This window comes from Rhineura floridana, chromosome 1, assembly GCF_030035675.1.
Source record: "Rhineura floridana isolate rRhiFlo1 chromosome 1, rRhiFlo1.hap2, whole genome shotgun sequence".
NCBI lineage: Eukaryota > Metazoa > Chordata > Lepidosauria > Squamata > Rhineuridae > Rhineura > Rhineura floridana.
This window is the reverse complement of record NC_084480.1, coordinates 218,835,772-218,856,277: the sequence shown is the minus strand read 5'-3', so window position 1 is coordinate 218,856,277 and position 20,506 is coordinate 218,835,772.

The window sequence follows — 20,506 nt, the reverse complement described above, 5'->3', positions numbered from 1 at the left end:
CAAGCTTTCAACTTATTCATCCTTCTTCATGGAATCTTAGCTCAAAGCAAAAATAAATCTTGTTATATGGCCAGGCTGACAGTTCTGTAAGTGGAGGTGGAAAGGTAAGAGCAGACTACAAGCTGATTTGGGCATGATGAAAAGGACTGGGCTTTCCTTCTGACTGCTGCTCCACCATATAGACTGGTGATTTTGTGAAGTACAATACTGTACCTTTTCTCCATCACATTTCTGGCCTACAGTGCCATAGTAAGAAAGTCTAGAGGCCCTGTATAGTGGAGGCAGGGAGAAACACTTTGTAGGTTCTACGTTAATTAGTTTGCCGGTTGTTAGGCGGGGAAAAAATGAGGCATAACCCAACCAAGGTTAAGAACTTTGAACACGTCAGTGGAACATAGTACTTTAGTGACTGTACCCATTCTAATAGTCTCCAATATCCCCTGAGAGCATCAAAAAAGAACAATTGCCCTCTGTGCATAAAAACAGATATGTTGCTCTATTACAAGTCTGTTCAAATAGTTGAACTTATTTCAAATTTCTATAAGCTGAAACTCTGCTGTGTAGTATAGCATAATGTATTCAAGCAAGGGATTCCAATTTTTTGTTAATGTTGAAACCAAGCTCCAGGACAGTCCTTTGAATTAGCCTTGGAAGCTCTTAAAGAGTTTAATTTGAAACAGTTTTGCATCAACACATCATGCTTTGTTCCAGACGTTACAGAGAAGAGAGGGGGAGGGAGTAAAGAGAGAAGGCTTTGAAGTTCCTAATAACTAAAAATGAATATAGGCAAGATTTTCTAAACATTAAAACTGGAAACACTTAAATATAGAATGAGATTTCTCTCACTGGCACTGGGACAAATGAAAAGTGGGTCTGCGTCTTCACCCCCACTCCTATCCCTGGTAGAGAACTTCATGTCTAGATGTGTTTAGAAGAGATAATTCATTTTATAACAATAAAAAAGAAAAACTGGATAAAGGTAGAGTGTAAAGAAATTAAGAAAGGATGGGCACCTGTCTTTCAAGCTTAATTCCTCTTGGCCTCCATTTGGGTGGCGTAGGCATTTCCATATCGATTAAGCATACAGCCTGTGAAATTTCACAGCTGAGATGGAGTTTGGAATGGGCTGAAAGGAAGATCTAGGCCACTGTCCCATTCCCTTTTTATTCCATCCCTTTTCTCATCCCTCCTTCCCACTGTGCTCTGCTCTTTCCTTCCCCTTTAAAAATGTTATTGTATTGATTTTAGACTGTATTATTTTGTATTATATTGTGTCATTTATTATATTTCCTATGTTATTGTATTTCTATGTTCACCGCCCAGAGAGCTATTGCTAGTCGGGCGGTATATAAATTTAATAAATAATAATAATAATAAATAATAATAATAATTGTTGGCAAACCGCATGCCATAGATACTAGGAAACTTATCTTCTCACCTGTCGGCACAGCAATCTTGGGACCTGGCTCTAGATGCCTGTGACAGCACTCCAGCTGCACCTTGGGTCCCATGCTGCATGGCGAAGGGAGTCCCCAGCCAACCACAGCGTACTTCTCTGCTTGCCCACCCTTTTCTTTAGACCTTTCTACTGCCACCAGGTGAAATAATGCATTTCCCCCCCCCCGGCGGCTGCCTTCTACCACACAGCCTAAAACCTTTCCTTGTGTCTCCTGCAACCACCTCAAAGTAGTATGGAGCTTGGCTAAGATGTGGGGTGGTATATTAAATAAGAGAGACTACAAGTTTTTGAATTAAGTGTAGAAGTTTACTAAAAAGAAAAAAATAATTCTTAGGAAAAAGAATTAACATAGGAACAGTTACAGAAAACCAGCATATCCCACCAATGGAGGAAAAATGTAGTCAAATTAAACTAGACTTTAAAGATGGTCCTCCTGTGCCTCCTCTAGACAATCCCTAGAATTAAAAGCTTACTACAGTCCTGGCATGTAGTTCCTTTCTATCCTGAGATTCCATTGTGAATCTGCCCTGTCCCAAAACCAGACACTGCAGATATAGTTTAGGTTATACCCCACCTTCCAGCTTGAGCATGGACAGGTCCAGGTTACATTTTAACCCTGGACAGGTCACGTTTAACAAGTTAACCCCATAATCCCCAAACAAACTTGCATGCAAGATGTATATATTTATAATTGAAACAGTCCATTTCCTTCAAACAATCCATTTCTTTCACAGCGCCAAAGCACACACTTTGTTTTCTCTAGCATGTGCAATCCTAGCAAAGCAACTATTTTAGGAATGGAAGGCTATTGGTAATACTGTTACCCAGCCAAGGAAGTAAGTTGGCAGCTGCTGTGGCTGCACATGGTGATGGTGGGAGCTGATCCCTGCCAAAGCAGGAACTGCACATCAGCTGACTGGTTGCGGCTGAGATCAGCAACGCCTGAGAACCGCCAAAGTGGGGGTTGCAGCTGGCACCAATCAACTGAGGAATGGTGCCTGCAAAACCCATCTTGGCAGACATCTTCCTTTGCAGCCCAACTTGAACTCAAGGAAAGAATCAGGAGTGCACTCCTGATTCTTCCCTTTGAGGTTAGGTCACCTGGTATCATGGTGATGTCAGGTGATCTAAGTGGCCCACAGGGCATGTGAGTGCTCAGGATCCAGCCCGCCCATGACACAGATATTTATTTTTATATTTATATCCCATCTTTCCTCCCTATGGCAGCAGATATTGAGGGGTGGCAGTTATGGCAATTTTCTGGGGTCAAGTTGCTTTTGCTTCACACTGGGTCTCAGCTGCAGATGCTTGATGAATTAATTCTTTGCAAACTCAAATATGGACTGACCTGACCTACACCTTCTAGACTAATGAGCAGATCAGACCAGTTATCCTTTAGATTTCAGACTTCTCCAAAGTTCTGTGATGAAGTATTCGGCTCAATTACCGTACCAAAATGGGCATAAAATTGGTATTTTAGGATAGCATTTGTTTAGAAATGCATGCTTTGTGAAAAAATAATTCAAAAATATGCACTTAAATATGAATTTTCATGCAGATTTTTTAAAAACTGCAGATTAATACATAAATGGGATGAAACAGACTCTTGAATAAATGCATGTGAAACTGACGTAGCCTGAAAATAGACTGATCCATCCATTCATAGTCTTAGTGCAGTTGTACATAAAACACTTTATCTGCAGATAAACATAGGCAAGTAACTGAAGGGAAGCCTGTTGAAGAGAATTCTTCCTACTTTAGAGTCTTATCATAACTGTTATTTTTATGCTTTTATCATCTTCAGCATTCTTTTTCAAAATGCCATCCCTTCTAAGTGACCTTTAGTGTCAATGGCCCTTCGTCATTCATTTGCGTACTTTAGTAGGAGAAAAAAAATGTAGATGGCTCATTTGATTCTTATGCTTTAATCAAATCTCTCCGTCTCCTTTGATTCCTGGCAGGCCTCTAGCTGCTCCTGCACCATCAGCCTTCCTTGAAGATGTGATTTTTCTTTAGTAAAGTTGGCATAGCAGCTCAGTAGCTCCTGAAGGACATTTCCACCTCATAACTAAGGGGATATCACTGGATTTATCTAGACCTTTTCAGTTCCACTTATTAAATTTTAGTTCTGACTGGCTTCTCTTGTGTTTCCCCACTTGATCTCTCCGCAAAACATAGCTACAAAAAAACTGTACATTAACCTCTAGCATGAGTGAGTGTTATGCCTTAGGAGAGGGCACTACACATTTGCTGGGTCTTTAAAATGAATGCATCTTTTGCTTCCTGAGCATTTTGGATGAGCTCCTGCATGAACAAAACACACTAGCAGTCAAGCAATGCAACTAGCAATTTCAGCATGGAGAGCAAGTTCCTCCAGGCTAACCATTGTGAGGAGTCACTGGTAAAACCTTTGATGATGCTGAAATTCTCACTCTTCAGATTACTGTTTCTACTCAGATTCTTGTGCCACAACCAACAACACCCTGCTGGCCACTCCCTCCAGATCAGTGGCAATTAGCCACAGTCGAATGCTTCCAGTTTTCTTCTCCCTCGCCAGCAGTACTGCATGGCTGCATGTGATTTATTGTGCAGGGGTGTCACTACCGGGGTGCGGGGGGTGCGGATCGCACCCGGGTGACACCATGAGGAGGGTGACACCCAGAGCCGCACCCGCCCTGCACTCCCGCTAGTGATGCCGCTGCCCACTGGCACCTGGTCCAGTGCACACCGAAAGCAGGCACCTGCTCGCTGGCGGTGAAGCCTGGATGGGCCTTCCACCATCAGCGTGGAGCGCGGCGAGCGACCAGCCACCCCTGTCCATGCCCCTGGGAGGGTGCGTGCCGGAGGTCCACACCCCCCCGCACTCCCGCTAGTGACGCCGCTGTTATTGTGGCTACCAGAGCATGGCCAATCAGCAACTGTAATGGTGGCACTGCTGCTAGCCTGCTGACTCCACCAAGGTACTGAGCAAGCTAATATCTGGCTTTCATCAACCATCTTGAAAACATGCTTACTTATTCCACCCTGAAAAGAAAACAATCACAATTTGATGCTATGCATCACTTAACCTTAAATTTAGTACTTCACAATTTTAAAATAAGTACTTCAAGTAATTGTCAGTATATTCCATGGCCTTTGATGCCCAGATTGTGTGAAGCAGAATACCTACCTCTCGATTTTAGCTTAGAGACACACTTACTGTTGTGCCAGTTCCAGTGTGTCTCCACCTCTGTTATCTTTTTGGCACCTACTGAAGACTTCCAACAAGCCTTTTAAGTCAAGACCTTATCCCAGTCTGCGTCTGTGTTGAAACTGCTTTTTAAGTTGTTTTTAAAGATGTTTTGTTTTAATATATTTTAATGTCTGTTTTTAAGATGTTTTAGAGTGTTTTTAGTGTTTTGTTTGCTGCCCTGGGCTCCTTCTGGGAGGAAGGACAGGATATAAATTTAATAAATAAATAAATATTCAAATATGGATTGGGCTAGATGTGTCCTCCATCATTCAAGTACTACCAAATAAGATCTTTAATAAGCTGATTTCTTAGAGAATTAATCATAATATGAGAAAATTAGAATTTAAAAAATTAAAGGGGAGGAATGTCTTTTATAAAAAATATATAAATTACTTTTAAAATATGATACAGAGCCTGACCAAGCGAAGGGATTTATAATTAGGTGAACACAGAATATAGGACAAAACATACTAATGAAAGTATGGGGAAACCACATAAATTCTCTTTAAGTATGGTTTTAAGAGAAAATTGCTATAAAGTGATGGCAAAGTGGTATATGACATTGGTGACAATAAACGAAATACATAGAAACTACCAACATATATGCTGGAAATGCCAAAGAGAGAGAGGATTACTATCAAATATGGTAGCAATGCCAGTTAGCCAAGTGATATTTGAAAAAGATAAAATGTTTAATGTCAAAATTTCTAAGTTATAAAATCCCAATATACCCAGTATTTTCTCTCTGAATCTATATGGATGGTGCTGTATGACAAGAAGGTAAAGTGGTAACTTCCTACACAGAATCAGCAGTGAGAATCTTATATGCAAAGAAATGGAAATTACAAAGAATACTGATGATAAAAAAATGGAATTTTGATATTGATATACCCTTTGAGAATAAAAGAAAACACAAAATTGCAAAACCACTTTCTAGTAAATTGGAAACCATTTATTGAGTACTGTAGAGAGGAGGGACAGCAGGGGCAAGTGTGCTAGTTCCAGTCCCTGCCCCAGGCCTCATTGCCCTACATTACTTGGGGGTAACTGTATGCACTGGCGACCCTGCTCTATTTGTGTAGGTTCTGGAAAATCAGGGCTCTTTATTGTATGTGGAGCCTATGACAGCAGGGTAGTGAACGGCGAGGAAGACAGGAAGCGGGCAGCACTAACATGCTCTTCCCTACTCTTCCCCCTCACATGTTGATGTATTCATTCATTCGTTCATTCATTGGCGATCACTCATGGCTGAGTAAGATTGTCTTCCAAGATAAGGTCTTTAATGGTGGGTCCATAAGTGACTGTGGAGGCCAATTCTGGATCCACACAGCCTCCCACAGTGAGGACATAGGTTTCCAGATGGAAGATGGTCACAATGAGGATTTGCTTGACGTGCCTTCCCCTTAGCTCGCTTGTCCCTTTCGCCCTGTACTTGTGCTTCTTTAAAGTCCATAGCACCTTTGATAATAGCCGACCTCCAATTGGGACGCTCATGGGCCAAGGCTTCCCAGTTCTCGATGCTCATGTTACATTTTTTTAGATTAGCTTTGAGAACATCTTTAAACCTCTTTTGCTGTCCACCGATATTCCATTTTCCATCCTTATGTTGGGAGTAAAGTAGCTGCTTTGGAAGATGGTGATCAGGCATTTGAACAACATGGCCGGTCCAGCGAAGTTGACGTTGGAGGATCATTGTTTCAACACTGGTGGTCTTTGCTTCTTCCAATACCCTAACATTAGTCCGCCTATCTTCCCAAGTAATTTGCAGAATTTTCCGGAGGCAGCGTTGGTGGAATCTTTCAAGGAGTTGGGAGTGGCGTTTATAGATGGTCCATGTTTCACAGGCATACAGTAAGGTCAGTAGTACAATGGCTTTGTAAATAAGCATTTTGGTCTCCCTGCGAATATCCTGATCCTCGAACAATCTACACTTCATTCGGGAGAATGCGGCACTCGCAGAGCTCAGACGATGCTGAATTTCAGCATGGGACAGCTTTTAGAGAGAGATGGCTGCCAAGATAAGAAAAGTGATTGACATTCTCCAGTGTCGCACCATTAAGCTGGATTGATGGCGCTACAGAGGGATTGGTTCGCACTTGCTGATGAAGCACTTTGGGTTTTTTGATGTTAAGCGAGAGGCCAAGCTTTTCATATGCTTCTGCAAAGACATTTACAATAGTTTGGAGATCTTTCTCCGAATGTGTGGAGACTACATTATCATTGGCATATTGAAGTTCTATGACAGAGGTTGTAATTACCTTACTTTTTGCTTTCAGCCTACTGAGATTAAAAAGCTTTCCATTTGTTCGATATGTGATTTCCATGCCAGTGGGAAGTTTCCCCTCAACAAGGTGTAGAATCATGGTGATGAAAATAGCAAATAAGGTCGGAGCAATGACACATCCCTGTTTGACACCTGATCCCACTTTGAATGGATCACTTTGAGAGCCATTGTTATCCAAAATTGTTGCCATCATGTTGTCATGGAGGAGTCGCAAAACATTCACAAATGTATCAGGGCATCCAATTTTCAGAGGGATGGTCCAGAGAGCAGTTCAATTTACAGTATCAAATGCCTTAGTCAGATCAATAAATGCCATATACAGAGGTCGGTTTTGCTCCCTGCATTTTTCTTGAAGCTGTCATGCAGTGAAGATCATGTCCACTGTCCCCCTGGAAGGGCGGAAACCATTTTGGGATTCAGGGAGGATGTCTTCTGAGATAGGTAGGAGGCGATTTGCGAGGATCCTTGTAAGGATTTTACCTGTGGTAGCAAGAAGAGAAATACCTCGGTAGTTCCCACAATCTGTTTTATCACCCTTCTTGAAAAGAGTGATAATTATGGCATCCCTAAAGTCTTCTGGGATCTCCTCTCTCATCAATTTTTTTGATGAGCTTGTGAAGTGGTTGTGTAAGTTCAGGCCCACCTTTTTTAAAGTCTTCAGCAGGAATCCCATCAGGTCCACTAGCTTTGTTATTCTTCATCTGATTAATGGCTTTACTGACTTCATCCAAAATAGGGGATACTGCAAGCTCATCTCTAATTTGTTGTTGTGGGATTTGCGAGAAGACCTCATCAGCCACAATAGAGTTACGATTAAGGAGGTTGTGGTAATGCTCTTTCCAAAGCAGTGCAATATACTCTTTGTCCTGTAGAAGTTTGGTACCATCTATTGAACATAAGGAATTTGTACCATAATTTTTTGGTCCGTAGATGGCCTTTCGGGCATTAAAAAAGCCCCGTGCATCATGAGCATCTGCAAAATGCTGGATTTCTTCAGCTTTCTTTATCCACCAGGCATTCTTAAGCTCTCTAGTTCTTCTTTGGACCTCAGCCTTTGCACTGGCATAGGTTTTTTTCTTAGCAGCACAGTTAATGTCTTTTTGCCATATCTGGAAGGCTTTCCTTTTCTTGTCAATGATATGTTCAATCTCACTATCATTCTCATCAAACCAGTCCTGGTATTTCTTAGTTTGGTATCCCATAGTTTGTTCACATGCTGCAATAATGGAAGTCTTCAGTTTAATCCAGTGTTCCTCGATGTTTTCAGGGAGTTCGGTAGGTAGATATTTCTTGAGAGTTGTTTGAAAGCAAGCTTGCTTAATAGGGTCTTGAAGGGCGTGGATGTTAATTTTCGCCTTGGTTTTCTTCCTTGGAGACTACGTTGAGGAACAATATTAACAGCCATAGTGGATCGAATTAATCGGTGATCTGTCCAGCAGTCATTGGCACTCATCATGGCCCTGTTGAGGAGTACATCATGATGATCTCTTTCAAGGACAATAACGTAATCCAGGAGATGCCAATGTTTCGACTGAGGGTGCTTCCATGATGTTTTAAATTTATCTTTCTGGCAAAAGAGTATGTTTGTGATAACAAGATTATGCTCTGCACATTTAGTCAGAAGTAGAATTCCATTCAGGTTGCTATTGCCAATTCCTTCTTTCCCAATGGTTTCTTGCCATAAATCAAAATCAGGCCCAACTCTTGCATTGAAATTGCCCAGGAGGATAATTTTATCCTCCTTAGGTATCTCTGATGAGATGGTGTCCAGCTGGGTATAAAAATTTTCCTTGATGTCTTCATCAGCATCTAATGTTGGTGCATAAGCACTTAGAATAGTTGCCTGCTGGTTTTGGCGAGTTTTAATCGGAGAGTTGAGTCGTTCATTAATGTCAGTAGGAACTTCTGACAAGAGCTTCACAAGATCATTTTTAATAGCAAGCCTACTCCATGTATTCGTCGTTCTTGTTCAGGCAGTCATTTCCAGAAGAAGGTATAACCTCCTTTTTCTTCCTTCAATTGTCCCTCTCCTGCTCTTCGAGTTTCTTGGAGTGCTGCTATGTCAATATCAAAACATCTCTCAACTCCCTCGCAATGATGGCAGTCCTGCGTTCAGGGCATTCACTATCTGTATTGTCCAGCAATGTCCATATATTCCACAGTCCAAAGTTCAATTGTCTTTTGTGACAGCTAAGAGGTGACCCCACTGGAGCCGGTGATCCAGTCAGGGAGAGAGATGAGGCAGACTATGTTTAGGGCACCTTTTCTGCTGAGGGCAATTTGTAGAGAGAGTCAAGGAGATGGCTGTGTTTCGGTTCTCATATTGTTTCAGAAAGTGCAATTTGATAGATTCGGCTTTAAATGTGAACTGAATTGAATTTCTCCCCCCATCTCTATCAGCAAGGACATTATTAAAGATTCTTTCACATCTAAGAATGCCAAATCTGGTCATTTTAAGTATATATGTGTGTGTACATACGTATGTACCCACACATACATCCCTCCCCTATTAGTTACTGGGAAATTACTTCCCTTTTTGAAGTGTGAATCCTAAAACCAGATTTAGTCAGCGGAAACTGCACATGCAGGGATTTTCTAAAATGGCAGCTAGCCAGCCAGAAGAGCAACATGTTTAAACACACAACTGCAGATTTGATTTATGTAATCAATTAACCATTTAACGTCTCGTAGGACAGAAGAAAGCCTCTACAACAGTAAATGGGCCATAGGTATTACAGTGACAGTGGGTGTCATTGGCTATTCTGTTTCTCAATAAGGATATTCTGCCAATAGCCAGAGAAGAAAGGCCATTCTGGATTTCACAGGGTCATTAAAGCTTGGGTGCAAAGATGAGAAAGTTGAAAAGGCCAATAAAATTCCTTTCTCTCTAGCATAGGTCAAATTTAGATATTATATACACTCACTGTGTAGGCTACTGTAATACCTTTGCATGCCCTGGAATTGAGAGAAGTTGGCATAGAGTGTCTCCATGTGACTGGGCTGAGTCACATGGTATTTTATTTATTTATTTATTATTTGATTTATATCCCACCCTTCCTCCCAGCAGGAGCCCAGGGCGGCAAACAGAAGCACTAAAAACACTTTAAAACATCATAAAAACAGACCTTAAAATACAGTAGAACAAACATGGTTTTTGCACCACCTTTTCCCAGAGATATGTCCAGGATAAGCTAGCACTCTTTGCAACATATGATGGGGGGGAGCCACTAATGGGAAAGGGTGGTGTTATAAAGATAATTACATTTTACACATGTATGTGTTTCATTTTACAAATATTTGCTTTTTAAAAAAAAACACTCCTAAGGAATATTGACCATCTGATCATTATGAAAACAGGCATATCAGTGCTAAGTAGGGTGGTAGGGGACAGAAGTGACAGATGGGCCACCATTCGAAAAGCCGTGTTGGCCAAGGCAAGAGGTGGTGGGATGTTTTTCTTTCATGCCCTTGCAGATATCTGTACCCACCGTACCCAAGATGGTACAGATAATAGGCCCAATCATCGGGCCTCAGACAACATACCAGATCCAAAGCCTTCTCTACCCTACCTGTGACCCACCCTGGGAATGTCCTGTTTTGGGGCCTACTGCCAACTATCACCACCCAAAACACAGACAGAAGTAGATCTATGCCCATGGAACCTTCCGTGGGTGTAGTGGGAGCCTCCATAATGGACATGTCTCTCACCAATGGCAAAACTCCTTTCTGTTGTTGGAGAAGCATCTCCATCCCATCCTAACCTATCCAGCCAATAGATTTGCGGGACAATGTTGCTCTGACTAAATTACAGACTGATAGGACAACAATCGCTCTCTTCAACGTCATATGTCAGTACTATTTTGTACTGGTCTCCCTCTCTTTTCTATTTAGGGGGTGTTGATGAGGAGCTATTGGAAGACAAATAATGAAAAATTAGACATCTGTTTTCATGTAGAATGTTTCAATGAGAAATCTCAGAAGCCAAGTTGGTTTTCCTAGTATGGTCCCTGGTCTTTGTAAGTTACTCAGTCTCTTTAGATTGAGCAAAATTTAGGCAGTGCAAATTATAAGCATGGAATGGCACAAACTGTGCAATGTCCTTGGTGCATGTGAGAATCTCTTTGGTTACTTAGTGGTGCAAAAAAGCAGCTCCGCACATAATCAGAGCTATTCTCTTACCATCGCTTGATAATGCTGATGTCTGGCACTAAAGAGAAGTTTAGGCGCTGAGCCATTTAACTATATGCCTTAAACTTATTTTATATTGGATAAACCTATGTTATAATGTTATTATGCTTCTGTTTATTGTTTGCTTTCATTTAAGTTCTGGCTTAAGAAAAGGAAAAACAGCCGCTGATATTTCTGCAAGAGAAACTGTCAAGAAAAAGTCAGACCGAAAGGAATGCTTTATTATTTTCAGGGGTTAGTAATTTAGTTTACTATAAAGGAAGGAGGAGGGGAGGCAAATCATGGTGCAAATAGGAGCCATGTTCTTATGAAGAGGTTTTTCATATCAAAACTAATATTTTACATCCCACTTCCCTTGATTTTAAAAACATAATAAGTGTTAAAAGTATTTTTCAAATTATACTTTGTTTTAGCACATGCCTTTTCAATGAGGAGGTAGAAGAGGCTTCCCCCTACACACCCACTGAAATTGCTATATGATCAGTATTATTTATTTATTTATATTATTTCATTTATATCCCACCCTTCCTCCCAGCAGGAGCCCAGGGTGGCAAACAAAAGCAGTAAAAATACTTAAAAACATCATAAAAACAGACCTTAAAATACATTAAAACAAAACAACTTTAAAAACATTCTTTAAAAAAGAATGTATTACGGTCTCTTAAACTGACTTTCCAGTCTACAGAGAAGCAGCTACAATTCCAACAAAAAATACAGATCCTCCAATAAATTTCCTTTTATTTGAACCCATTCAAATAAAGACTGGAAGAAAAACATACATTCAAGTTCTCATTGCATCCATCATAAAAATGCATGTGAGCTGTATGTGCCAGCTGAATCAGCAAGGGCCAAATAAAACCCATTAAAAAAACACGTTTCTATGAATGTGTGTTCTTTTGCTTAAAAATATGGGAGGCAGAGAGAAATCCCCTAGTATTCATCACTCTTTCCCTCCCTTTTCATTCTGATGTGATTTGCAGCATTGCAAGTAAGTTACTGCTCCAACATGACGGTGTAACCAAGTTTATTGGTTTTTATTATTAGATACACTGGAGTCCAGGAGTTTTATTGTGGATTTCCAGCCATCAGTTTCTCCAGTTTGTTTCACAATGAGCTGCCTCAGGGACATAATAAGGCTGTTAAAGAACAAGAACATATGCATTTTTGCTCCAAATACAAAGGATTGATCTTAGACCCCATTGCTCCTCCCCTGTCCTACAAAGCTCCACAGCCTCCAAGTTTCACCATTGCTTCTAACTTCCTTTCCCTTCATATATTGCACCCATTTACATTTAAGCTTGGGGGATGAATTACTGAACACTAGCACTGTGTTCTGCCACTCAAGACAATGGGAGAATTCCAGGAAGAATAGCAAGAAACTTCTCAATAAAGGGGGCAGGTGGAAATACCCTGGCTGCTTGGCTAGTCTGCAGGACTTCAGCCCTGGCTGAAATGCTATGGTTGAAAGATACAAGCAATGCTCACAATAGAGCAGTGGTTCCCATGGACCACTTGAAAATTGCTGAGGGTCTTTGTGGACCCCTTAATGAATTTTCTGCTTGCTGTAGCAACTGTAATGCACTGTGCTAAATGGCGTGATTTCTAATTGTGTTTTTATTACTTCTTTCACTTCTTATATTGTATTTACAATTGGCATTCCACAGAAATCAAATTGTAATACAATAAAATAGAATAGAAGAAGCAATAACAATACGATTTAAAAATAATTATATTTAATATGGACATGCTGTGGACCACCTGCACGAAGCTTGTGGATTACTAGTGGTTCACGGACCACAGTTTAGGAACCTGTGCAATAGAGGAAGGGCACTTGTGAGAGGCTTCCCTTGGCTGGGTGAACCGCAACCAGGCATCCTTCCCAGTGTTGGAGTAATTTCATTAAATGTCTTACAACTTAATCATAGTCTTCAATTATCACTAAGGTTCAGGTTGGAAGAGGAATGTCTGAGATCTGATTCTGTAATCACAAGAAAGCATGCTTTCCTTACATGCTGGTTATGATTCATCATCTGAAGCGAGGTCAGGTAGAAGGGTCTACTCAAAGGTCAGATTCACTAGTGGGCATGGATTTCTGTTGTTTTCAGTGAGGATAGGGAGGAACATCTGCCTTATATTTTTAATGCCTTTGTTGGTCAAATCATTTGAACTTTCACCATTATATTGTTTATTAGCTTTCTGATTATGGCATACTGTGGCCTGGCCTATGTGGGATAACCTATGGAGACTGGTATGTAAATAGTATGTAAATATGCCTTGTAGCATATTGTTAAATCAGATCACTTTCTGGAAGAATCCAACTCAGGGTGAATTGATGGGCTGTGGCAAGTATCAGTAATAATGCTCAGAGAAAAATACATTTCCCATGGCTCCCAGTTTACTGGGATGCATGCTACACTGCAGCATCCAGAGTTACAGTCTTTTTAATAGTCTTCTCCAGATGTTTTTCCATTTGATCACTTTGTTCCCCTTCTGCAAACTGCACAAATTGGTAAAAAGGAAGTGGGGAGGGCGCAAGGGAAAACAAAGTGAACTACTGATGCATTTCAGATTAGACTCCTACCAAAAACATTTATGGCCTTTCATGCGCCACATAATTGGTCACTGATGAAGTCAACATTTGAGACCTAGAATCAATTTTGTAAAATGTAAAATAAGTCAACAGGACAGCAAACATGTACATGTCAGGGGTGACTAAACTGTGGACCACAACTCCCATCATTCCTGACCACTGGCCTGGCTTGTTGGAGCTGATGGGAGCTGTAGTCCAACACCTGGAATGCCCCAGGTTGGCCTCCCCGGGATACACTTTTGTCCTGTTTATATCAAATCTGTGTCTGATTTTGTGTTATGTTGAAAGTTAATGACACCAGCTACAAAGCAGGGGTGGCTAACTTGTGGCTGTCTAGATGCTGCTGAGTGGCAACTCCTATCAGCCTCAGCCAGCATGGCTAATTGTCAGGGATTTTGCAACGTAGTTCAGTGATAGCTAGAGGGTCACCTTGGTAAAGAAGATTAAGGAGACAAGCAAAGATTACAGTTGTCACACGAGTTTCTTGTATGATCATGTATCAAAGACATTCCAAATCCATTTCATTACAGAGTCAAATGTATACATTTTACGAATGTATAATTTGTAAAAGTCAAATGATTGTCCATGTGCCACTTTTTCTGTTTGGAGAAGTACTGTTCCCTCCTAAGTGACCTCGGTGGTCACTGACTTAAGATAATAAACTACTTTTTCTCTTTAAAACCAGCAGAGAAATGTGCATTTTACAGATATTTTATAACCAGCATTGGTAGCAAAGGTAAGATCCATGATTACACTATATAGATTTGAGTGGCGTTTTAATTGCCCTTGCAGGGAACTTAGAATTGTCACCAAAAAGTCAGAGCTGACCTCTGCATACATGCACACAGTAAAAGAAGGGAGAGTGTGCTCCCTCCTTCAAGAAATAACGAGAGCATTTAAAGATGTCTTTAAGTCCAAGGCCAAGGAAAATATTATCAAATAGACTGGAGGCTATTGAGCAAGTTTCTTCAGCAGAGGGATGCAATACAGTAAGTAGTTTCTCACATGCAACATGGCAGAAATTTCTGTGTGTCTTTGTGCAGTAGGGTTGAGAGAATTGAGCTCCATGTATGAATGAAGGGAGCAGCTCCAAAAATAGTCCAGGATTATATCATATAACAAATGCTGGTATACATAGCTGCCTTCAAAACATAGCAGCTTGCCTATCTTTTTGTTTCTCAAAAATAAAGGAGCCAGGCTGCACAGAAGAAAGGGAGGAAAACCTTGTGTCAAGATAGTGTTCTGTAAATCCAATGAAAAAGCAGTCTTCCCCCACTAAACGTTCTGTAGTCTTAAATAGCTCTTTCCCCCTGTAACATCATTTCAAGAACAAAAAAGTTCTGCCTTCTCCTCGATAGGAAAATGGGTCAAAGAATAAGCAGTCTTCTGCTCCTTTTCTCTGTGTTTCCAGAAGGAGAAATAAGGGAGATAAATCTACATAAAGCTGAACTGAATCTCTTTAATTCCAGTCAGCTTTTATTGTTCAATCACAGAGACTGCATGTGGAAAAATTCATGCTAATTCCCCCTAGCAACAGCAACAGCCTATCGGGATACTCCATGCACCATGCAGCTGCCAGCCAGCCAGCTAGCCAGAATAACTCTAAGTAGGTCAGGCCTGTATTTCTAAAAATGCCACGGTCTAGTAACCCCACTGTCCCGTCTGTCAGCCCTGCCCCATAATAACCTTAATTGCTTGGCGACACAATGACATACTACGCTGTTATACTGCAATCAAATCAGGCTGCATTATTCTGCTGCAAGCATGGCTGCTGGATGGAGGACCCTTTCAAAGGCAGCATTAATCAGGCAGCCATTCACGTCTGCTAACATTTTCACTCTGGAGATGGGTCCTGCATTAATGACCAGCTGTTTGAACTTAAGACACCCAAGCCAAATGAAATCCTTCCACCCTGTTGGGTGCACAGAACAGCACTGTTCTGGATCCAGGCATGGTACGCACGTTGCCCAAATCCAAAATGCAGGGCTGGGAGAATGTCAGCTTTTGTAAACTTCCAAGCAATTAAAGGATGTTTAAATGGCAATCCATGCAGCACAAAAGAGCTATTGGTCTCATGTAACACACAGCCCTCTCCTTTCAACAAAATGCGTATTTTCCCAGCCCAAAATATACATGTTTGCACAATGCAGACTATTTTAGGCATATTATTAAGGCGAGCTAAATAAACAAGAGCTGAACTGAGGCTGACTTCTGCAGGGAATCTGGGAAACCAGAAGAGGCTCGGAGCAATTTGGGCAGCACAGAACATAAGGGGAGAAACACAAACCGCACCTTGAAAAAGCTTGCAGATAAAAGCCAGGAAAGCACTGCATAAGAAATGTCTTGAAAAGGCCAATCACAGATTAGGCACCTCCCATATCCCCCTCAAGGCTTGCATGTGGCAGGAGTGCAAATACAAATTCAAAGCAGAGGAAGGCTCAGCTCCTGAAATGTTCCCAGTTAAGCCTTTGCAGGATCTGCTTTGGATATAAAATGCTGTACAGAATTTGACAAATTTGAAAGAAAAAACCACCCTTCTCCATTCTGAAACAGAAAAACTGATTATAAGCTGTATCACATTACTTCTGAAGAGAATTTTAAAACCCCAGCAAAACTCAGATCTATAAAGCACTGCAATGAGAGTGGACCTTCTTTGTATTTTCTTTTCAATGAAAACCACATCTGCATTTGCTCTTTTCTCCTTTTTGGCAACTGTGGTGCAACCATGTCAGCCAGCTGTGCATGCTAGATGAAGCCTGCATAAAATGCAAAGGCATGTGCTAGGGGCAACCAGTCTGCATTTTTAAAAAGGTTCACACTTTTTACTCTGCAAATCTCTCCCCACCCTCTGCTTCTGCAGACAGCTTGACAATTCAGCCCTCAACTATACAGAAGTCAGCAAACCCCATAACATGTAATCCCGTCCATATTTGATTTATGAAGACAGCACATTCATTAATCCATTTGCCCTTGTTTGAACCAGGCTTGATAACTAGGTTATGACCATCTTCCTCACTTTGTAGCACGCATCACAGTTATTCTTGGAAAGAAATGGTCGCTGACATAACCACAAACTGCTAATTACAAGCTGCTGACATTTTGCTGGTCTATGCAGCTTTGTATGAGTTACATGACTCTCTCCCTCCCCCTCTTCCCCTCCCACCCCCATCTCTCTCCTTTTAAAACATCTGAGCTGGAGCCACAGTATCTGAGAAAGAGGTGTAGCTCCCCTGCAGAGCAAAAAGGTAATTTTCCAAACCAGAATCCACACACCCCTAAAAACATACATTTCTCCAACGGCTGGCTAAAATGTAACCCAACAGATTCTTCAGTAACAAATCCTGCAAGGCATAGACCAGCATTTTATAGAACAGTTCAAGATGACTACTGAGAAACTCCTTTGGATATGCATTAAGCAGAATTTACAGTCTCTGGATTTAAACCCACACGTCTGCAAGTGCACGCATGCCAGATAGGCAGCTGCTGAAGATTCTACCAAGCTTCTTCTATTTGTGTGCAGCATGTGTTTCCTTTCACTTGATTTGGCCCATTACACAGATATGACCACCCTTAGTGATCCAGCAGTATTTACCATATTAAGTATGTCTACATTTTAACAAGTTCAGCTGTTTTTACAAAACAACCCTACGCTTACCTTCCTCCCCAGCAAAACAAGAAATAAAAGTTACCAGTGAGCATTTCAGAGCAATTCCTTGCCAAAATTGAGCACTGTACTTTTTCAGTGGGACTCTGATCCCTCCTCTTTTTCAAAATTCCAGGCTGTCTTTGAAATGCATTAAAAATGTAAATATGTAGCTGATTTCATCCCGGCTGAACACTGAACCATCTGAAAAGGAGGAGTTGCCAGCTGGGCTACAAAAGTCATCTGGGATAATTTATTTTGATTAGAGTGACCACACGTCTTATTTACAGTATAGAAATTTTTCACTAGACTGAGTACAGCTGTGTTTATAAAGATTGCAAAGATGAAGAAAACAAAAAACCCACTGTTCCTTCCTGGACCATAGAGAAGATCTAGTGCTTCAAGGTGTTAAAGCAAGGAGGAGGAGGGAGAGACACTTTCCAGAATCTTGCCTGCAAAAGTGTCAGCTTCAAACAAGGCAAATGCTTATTCCAGAAAAACATGTATATAGGAGGTAGCTGAAAATCTGTACCATAGCCAAGCCCTATCCAGCAGCAGGAAAAACTTCCTATGCATTTTTGAGCAAGACAACACTCTTTCTCTCAATGCATTTATGTGCAAACACAGACATATGCACACACGCACACACACATACTGTACGCTTCTCTTTCCCCCACAAGGTGTTCATGCCTTTTCAGCCACCTACACCTTTTGTTTTCTCCGCAACCGCATTAGGGAGTGTTCAGACTACAATTTAGAATTCCTCTATCCAGGCACGGTTCTATAAATTATGCCATCATCACTGCAGAAATGAGCAGACACAATCAAACGGCATGTAGTCTCTTCTCCTTCCATTCCATTTGCTGGCTTGCTCCCTTCCACTCTTTTCCTCCCATGGCTACGCTCTGACAGGCTCACATATCAGATACTTTATTTATCCATCTCCAGCACAGCTCCTCTGAGGTGAAACACTGCATCACTGTGGCTTTCCCCATAATAATCCCTCCGAACAGCAGTGACTAGATTCTTCCTGTTGGTGCCCTTGCCACACGTACTGGATTGCTGTCGATGCCCTTGCTGTAAACACTGGATTACCTGGCATCTTATTTCTTTAACGTACATTTTCACCCTTTAAGGTGGGCTGGGGAAAAAAAATAAAACCTTGAATCACACATTTCTTCTTTTCCAGCAGGAACAGAATGCACTGCCCAGACTTCATTGCATATTTTTTCAACAGCATGTCGACGAGAGATTCTCCCATAGTACAAGCCAGGTTGAAACACAGGAAGGGAGGCAGTAGCAAGCCCAGCAGCAACAACAGCAGCCACCCAGGTAAATGGGGGAAGCAGGATATGCCGAAAGTGGTGCAGCGTCATCGCTCTGAGAGAAGACGAAATCGCTCCTTCCAAACAGCACGGCTCGAATCCTGCAGGAAGTCAAGAGCAGGAGTGCCCCCCCATCCCACCTCCCCAAAATGGAGAGAGCTAAAATAAAGCCATCATAAATCAAGGCACTAAAATAACACAACTTTATTTCTATCATTTTGGATTTTGATTTCTGCGCTGCTCAATGTTACAGTGCAGAGTCACAAAAGCTCTCTTTTCTGAACTGCAAGAAAGCCGAGTGTTGCGTGAGAAACCACATGATGCATTGGCAGCCGGATGCTGATGCGGCCATCTATTTCAGAGAAACAATAGCAACATCAACAAATAATAATCTTGAGCCAACAAATGCTCCTCTCAGGTAGTTGTGGTGAAGTTTCCCTTGAAAATACATGATATGTACATACGTTTCTGCACACAATGTCATATCTGCACCTATGTGTGTGCATGCTGCTGCTAATGTGAAGAGATACTGAGGATGCTGTTCCACAGACATTAGCTGGATGGCAGCAATATTACTTCTTGGCTGCATTATTCCAAGCAGATTCCACTTAAGTGAATTCCTGAAAAGCATGCTCCTAAACAGGCTGGGGCGGGAGGGGGGGATCTCCAATGCCATCATCTCTCCCAGCAATTGCTATTTGAAAATGCATTCTGAATAATTTATTTCTGACAAATAAGATGTTCACCTAGGCTGTTCCTTTATCCTGTTACCATCACATGCCAATTTCATTATGTAGGTAAAGCTTGTCTTGCTACCATTGTGGAAAGAGAAGGAGCATTAATCATTTCCCCAACTGCTGAGTTTACCAGAAACTCTGTACATTACACAAACAATCTGGGGGCAAGATGCTTCTGCTTTGTTGTGCATAAAGTAAGTTTTGCTCGCATGTGATTGTAAACAGCCAAGATACTTGCTGATGTTACTAGGGATGGGGTTCGCTATCTGATTCTGTTCCGTTTTTCAATTTGTCAAATGGGCTGCCAATTCTTATTTGCTATAAATTGTATTCTGCTAGTTATCACGATTCCTCGTTCTCCCTTTTTTTTGTTTTTTAAAAAATTACGGTGTTGCTAATAGCCACGAATGCAAAGAGTGGAACGATGAGATGAACTTGCGGATTATCCCAGAATTCAATACCAAATCCAATTTTGTGAATATTCTACATCATCCCTAGACATTACTCTGTGTGTGCATGTGCGCGCGCATGTGCAGAAGTGTGGGAGCAAACATGTTTGAGAGGAAAAGAAAGAGAATGTGCATATATGCATGTGTATATATGTGTGTTTGTATGTATTTGTAAATTATATATATAATTTTCAAGGTAAAACAGGGAGGAAATCACCCGTATCAGTTTTGTTCTTGTACAAATGGCATGTCACTGTATTTCCTTAATGAACACATTTAATAAACACTGTACAATCCTTAAACTGCTGGTTTAACCCCTGAGAATTCTCTTCATGTCTTGCTCTCCAGTCTCCAATAGGTTAATGTTCCATTTCTGAGCGTCGCCTTGCCTACACCAGTCTGGTAATGAGGAAATAGTTAGCTGGCAAAAAAGGGGATGGGCAGTGGGGAGGATGCTTTCATGACTCTATCAGCAAGCAAACTGGCAACAATTATGAGGGTTGTGTTGCCCCAATATTGGTGCAAAATGACAGATCAGGAGGCAGCACATCTTCCCTTTGTTTGCACTGCCCTTACAACACCTATTCTTCCATGGAATA